This window comes from Ambystoma mexicanum, chromosome 7p, assembly GCF_040938575.1.
Source record: "Ambystoma mexicanum isolate Mex_15411 chromosome 7p, UKY_AmexF1_1, whole genome shotgun sequence".
In the NCBI taxonomy this organism is placed as follows: Eukaryota; Metazoa; Chordata; class Amphibia; order Caudata; family Ambystomatidae; genus Ambystoma; species Ambystoma mexicanum.
Window position 1 is genome coordinate 481,655,287 of NC_090939.1, and position 6,570 is coordinate 481,661,856.

Here is a 6,570-nt window from a genome sequence, read left to right on the forward strand (position 1 = left end):
AAATTCTACAGGGGCAAAGTTATCCCGGCCATCACCTATGGAGTCGAGGCCATGCCATCTTTACCTCAATTCATATGGGCCAGACTGGAGAGTCAGTTCTGGCGCTCAGTACTGAACATGCCATCTTCTACTCCGATTGCTCTGATTAGACGTGAACTTTCCCTCTCTTCCTTAGAGTCAATCGTGAAAAGAGCGTCAGTTATGTTATATCGGAAAATAATAGATCCTTCTTCCTCTGCAATTTTCCAGATGGTCCATGAAGAGATGAATTCAAGCAAATCCATGTTATCGTCCAAATGGGAGCAAATGTGTTTACAGCAACTTGACATCTGCGGCAGCTCGATTGAAGAACTTCTGGGGAACCCGATAAAAACCCGACTAGAAGAATTGGACTGGATAAATACATTGGAAAAGGCATCTGAGTACAAGTTAACTAGCCACCTTCCACCAACAAACAGAAAACTGAATGTACTCCAACCCTTCCTGACAAAGCACCCAGACAAAAAACTAGGAACACTCTACTCGGTGCGAGGCTAAATTTGCTACCTACAAATGAGATTCTGTACACAAGGGGCCTTTCAACAACAAATACTTGCCGCTTTTGTAATAACATTGAACAAAGCGAAACATTACGGCACCTTTTACTACTATGTCCAGGTACTGACAAATTTAGATCACCATACATTCTTCATCACTTAAAAAACTCCTATCTGAGGGAGGAAGAGCTCTGGTGGGAGCGCCTAATAGGAGGCTTGAGAACATCTTGGTCTATTGCAGCCACAAAAATTTTGGATCAGATCTTCGCACATGTACCCCCGTCTTAACGGGCCTGGCCACAGAAGTAGACAGTTTGACAGATAATTGTTGGAACTGGGGAGTGTTTTCCGTTGTTTTTCGTTCATCCTCTTGTAAAAATCACCACGGTGATTATACACTCGAAAAAAAAAAAAAAAAAAAATTCACCAGCCACCATTTTTGCTAGGCTACCTTATATATGGCACAGTACCCAGAGGGTTTCTGACTGTGTGTGAGTGGCCATATTTGAATATGTGTCTCAAATCAGGTGTGGATAAAAGAGGAATGCTGGTTTCCCGGGCACCCTGGGATGCAGATGTTTCATGTGGTAGACCACCTTGAATTCAATTCGGGCCCGCACACGTGTAGAAGCTCAGGAGTGCTGTGCTTGTCAGTCAGAGGCAGCTGTGCTCAGACCGTGGAGCTTCTGGACACCTGAATGACTGACTTCAAAATTGTTTTCTTGGTAAGCCGTGTTAGCAATGTTAAATGAGTACATTTTATCAGCAGTAGACATAGCAGGCGTTTCCACTATGGGGCCTGTCTTAAAGGGCCAGTGTCATTGCTATTAACCCCAATATGTGCAATCCTAGATAATACCTTAGCTAAATAGTCTTTTTATGGTCCATTTGACAAACCCCTGCCCTAACCCAGGTGCCCAGGTGTTGAATTACAGAGTGGTTGGTGGCATCCAGTCACAATGTTTACCTGCCAACACATCCCAAGCGTCAGACAGGGTACATTGTCACATACAGTCCCCGTTTCTCTTCAGTGCCCCCTAGGATTCCTACCTGCGGTTCTGGGCTTACATGCTGGGTATTTATTTATTTATTTAGATGTTTCGATACAGTCCCAGGGCCATTCCTGCCTACTTGTCTGTTCCCAGTCACCCATTCAGGCTGTCAGTACGGGCATCTCCAATTATGTTTCAGACCACCCTTGCAAGGTTTGTTTTTGACTCTTTTGTAATCAAAGATTCAAATTGTGTGAAGTCGATACCCATGAGAACTTCTTCTAACAGGCTCAGTATAACCATCAAATATGCTTTCATCTTCTCCCCTTCCACTGTGCGATATACTTAGGCTTTTGGATGGATCTACAGGTTTCAATACACCTAAGTGGTTTGGATCAGGGAATTCAGTATTATCTAGTTGGGAAAGATGAACGCAGATGCTTGTGTACAGGCACGTTATAAAAGATCATATCATATCATATCATGCTAATGCGGACTGTCGATTCCTAGAATCAATAATAGAGGCTGCAGCACAGATCCTTGTGGCATGCCATAGTGTACAGGTAGAGGAGCAGAGGTCATCACAGCCCAAGTGACAGAATAGGAACGATTGGATAGGTAAGAATGAAACCATTTGAGAACAGAACCAGAAATACCTAAAGAAGTCAGTATAGAGCAGAACAGTGTGGTCGACAGTGTCAAAAGCCGTGGAAAGATCGATCAAGATAAGAATAGAGGAGAGCTTAGAGTGACGAGCAGAGAGAAGAGAATTGGAGACAAGCCGTCTCGTTTGAGTGAGACGGCTGAAAACCAGACGGAAGTGGGGAGGCAGTGAATGAAGAGTGAGATAAGAAGATAGCTGGGAATAGGCAGCACGTTCAAGGAGTTTAGAAAGAAATGGAGAAGAGCTACAGGGTGGAAATTAGTGTGAACAAAGGGGCTTTTTCAGGATGGGAAGAATAAGAGCATGTTTAAATGCAGAGGGAGAAAGAGAATGAGAGCTAGGAATTGATAAGAGAAGTCAGATGAGTAATGAGATGAGGATAGACTTGGGTAATAAGAGCAGAGGGAAGAGGGACGAGTGAGAAAACGGTAGGATGAGGACAGGCATGAAAAGCGGAAGTGTCGATGTCAGAGAGAGTAGAGAATGAGGATAGGCAATGGATAGGGGGAGTAGATGGCGGATTGGGCAGAGGTGGATGCGAAGGAAGAACCACATCAACAACTTTAGAAGTAAAGCAGTTCACAAAATCTGAGGAAGAAAGAGGGGAGAGGAGGGATGCATGTATGAATGTATGTTGCTCTCCTATTTCTTCTAGGGACAGTGTGGTTGAGGGATTTCCCTTGGGGTAACCCCCTTTTGTATACCAACTTCTGAGGAGCCTTTGCCTTCATGCACCGCTATTACCAAGATCTTCTAATATGTGGCATGTGAATCTCAGGTTTGGGGATTCCGGGGGACCCTGCAAACAAAAGACCCAGTTTGCGTAAGGCAGCCATGAAGGCCACCGTCCGCAAGGTCGGTCCTTTGCCTCCCCCATCCTATCCTTTGTCTATTTCACAGGCACCTCCCACACCCCCACTGCATTTCCGTACTCTCCCTACAGGCTCCACCGTCCCATTTCGTTTCATGTCAGATGTTTGTCCACGAAGAATAGATGTACCCCAGGCCCTGTGACTAGACGTTTTGTACATCACTTTAACTGGGACACAGTCCAGAGACCGGAATCGGAATATGGTTTTTAATTGTTTTTGAGAATGGAATGGAGAATTGTCACTTCAAGTCCTGATGGCCAATCTGGCGATACTCATGTGCATGATATCCTCCTGTAGATTTTGGGCTGTACAGGCCTAGGACTTAAAAGGCAATAGTTGTTCCCCTACGGGTTACCTTTCATATTTCCTGTTGCACCAAAACGTGGTCTACAGCGATTGCATTTTTTAAAATTTTGTAACAATTAATAATGACAACATTTCATGTTGCACCAAAACAGTGTGTCGAGTGATGGAATATCCTACACTTTCAGAATTTCCAAAATGATGTGTCATGTGCTGTGAATGACAATATGAATGAAGTACGAGAGTTCAGGACATCTCCTTACAGAATGTTTAGTTCCTTCCACTGTCCTAATTCTTCAATTACTCCGCTTCACTGGCCAGTTAGTATGCATGGGCTAAGCCACAAGCAGGAGTGGACCTTTAGTTTGAGGGTACCGAACCACTCCTCTAGTGGGGGAAGGCCACTAAGATGTTTTGTTCAAGAGCTCACGTGGAAGACATCTTTAAATTGCTGATTGGTCTGGTTGAATGGCCACGTTTGCACTCTGAAAACCGCAGGAAAACCCCACACCCTGGACTAGGGTATTAATGTGGGGCTAATTTATGAAATGCTAGCACTTATGAATTGTACTAAATGTTTTAGTTCAACATCTTTTACTGTGAGTGAATGAGGCTGATTGATTTGTGTTGCAAATGATGGTGTGATTGTTGATGAATGATGGTGATGTTAGGATTTTATTATCTGGTGTCTTATGCTCTCCTGCAATGGTAATGTCATTTAATATGTGTGCATTAATTAATGATTAAGGCTTTTTTGTAAATGATGTATCTTCATAAATACATTTTTGATACCTTTAAAACTAAGAAACAACCTCTGGATAAATGTGTTCAGTATACTGTGCGAATGACAATGTTTACCATACATTTTAATGTAAATCTTTTCTGAGTGAGCTTTTGGTAGATGGATGGGTGGAGATCCTGGGTGGCTTTTGTCTCTTCTAGGATACTTTGGGCAATTGCCTTTTTTCCCCCAATCTTACCCAGGCATGAAGCCAAACTAGTCACATAATCATGGGTGAAAAGCGGATGAATCTGGGACCTCTAGGGCAATGGAGCACATTACTGGAAGGGAAGCCGCATCTGAACACAGTGATCCATTTCTTTACCAGAACTTTTGTTTGTTTTCAAGTGAAGACTTTCTCGCTGCTATAAAAAAAAAAATAAACTAATGATGCATAATACTTGCCTCTGTGCCATTAATAAAATCACAATTCTCTGTCAGCCTACTATGAGTAATCAACATTTTCGTAATGCTAGCCCTCTAAGTGCATACATTGTTCTGATGTTCATGTACATCACATACCTTTGTCCATTTCCTTTTTTCCTGGGGGGCATGGTTCGTGCCCCCTGGGGAATACCCTGCCTTCCCTGGTGCTAATGCAAGCCCTAGGGGACTTTACTGTGCCAAATCCATCTTTTACTACAGTAATATTGAACAGTTCTCGGCTGAGCGTACAGCCAGGCTCCGCCCATACAGACGCTTTTGCCAGCCTGTCTAGATATCATCTTGGTTTTCAGCCAATCATATTAGGCTGTTTGCAACAGTCTCTCTGATTGGCATTTGTTTTTAGCTCTCTCAGCAGTATGCAGTAGGGAACTAGTGTCGGTTAGATTCTCTGCAGGGGTTGAGTCATAAAAATTAAAGTGGGGGGACTCCTCAACAAACCCAATTGGATGTGACGTTGCCAGAAATTAGCATATCAAGGTGAAATATGCACATTTCATTAAATTGGGTTTTCATAACCACCCAAATTGCACAAAACGAATGGCATTTGCCTTTCATAAAATCAACACACACACAAAACCAAAAGAGGATATTTAATTCTAATAGTGTTTTTGAAAACGTTAAATGGTGTGCATGTTTTAAACTCCAAGAACCAATACAAATGTTTTGCCTGGGACTTGCAGTACCAAAATGGGACATTTCACCTTTAGTTGTTTGCTATTTTCCATCAGGTTATAGAGTGCAGTGGTGAAGTGTCTGGCCTACAAACCTGACGACTGTGGTTTGATCCCAGAGGTCTGCTTTAATCCATAAATTCAAAGAGGACATTCAATAATTCTCATTTTATCTGGGGGGACTGAGTCCACCTTCTGAATAAAGTGGGTGGACTCCGTCCCCCCGCGTGTACCCTTGACTTGAGCCCTGATTCTCTGTGATGCAGAAAGAGGGCATCATGTTGAAAGCGCTGTTGTAGCGTAAACAATTTTGAAGAAGTTAGAGCAACTTTAAGTTTGGGAGAAAATTGCTGAACGTTGCATTTCCGTGGTTCTTTAGGTTTCAAGCTGCATATTACATACATTTCTTTTCATTTAGGTTCTGCATTACAGTGTGGCTAAAATATATAACAAATCTACCAATCCAAAACAATCTCCGGATCTGTGATGTGTAGAGTGATTTAATGGTGCTGTTGCATATTAGCGAAAGCAGTTCTTTCATTGGTCCCATCTTGGAACGTATGCATGTCATAATGTTAACATTTACTTGTTTCTATGACGTTTGTGTTTTCCTTGTTTGTGACAACTTTTAGCTGTGAAATCTAATAATACATTTTAGACAAGTGAACAACCTCATTATATCATGATGCAACATTTTTGCTGTGGGTGACAACTTTGATTAATGGGATGTATTGATACATTGTAGCAAATCAATGTCTGCAGTATATGATTCAGCGGGTATTGTCACTTACAGATTTGTGTTCCCAGGTGGTGTAATTGTTTACATGATTTTATACAAAGTTGCTTGGAAGGTTTGAGTGGGGCATGCAGACGGTATTCTTTCTTTTGTAGCAATTTTGATATTTATTGTCAAGGTTTTGTACTAAACAAGCTTTTCCAAAGAGAACAGATTGGCATCCATAGTATTTATTGGTATTTATAGAGGACTATTTCTAAAACATGTTCAAGGTCAGCAAAAGGTTTACAGTTACCATATTTATTTCCACACCATGCGAATATATTCAACTCTCTCCACTCAATCCTTTTTAATTCACGAAGTATTAAAAAATAACATTTAAAGGGAGAAAGCAGAAACATCTAATCCAAATAGGGCTTCATGGGGATGGAAACTGTATTGTATTGTATTCATCATTTATATAGCACCCTTTCCCCATTGGTATGGCCTCAATGCGCTTTGTGGTTGGAACGCCTTCGGTGACCGCAGTCCATGTGCAGGCGGTTCTAAGAATTTATATAAAAGATGC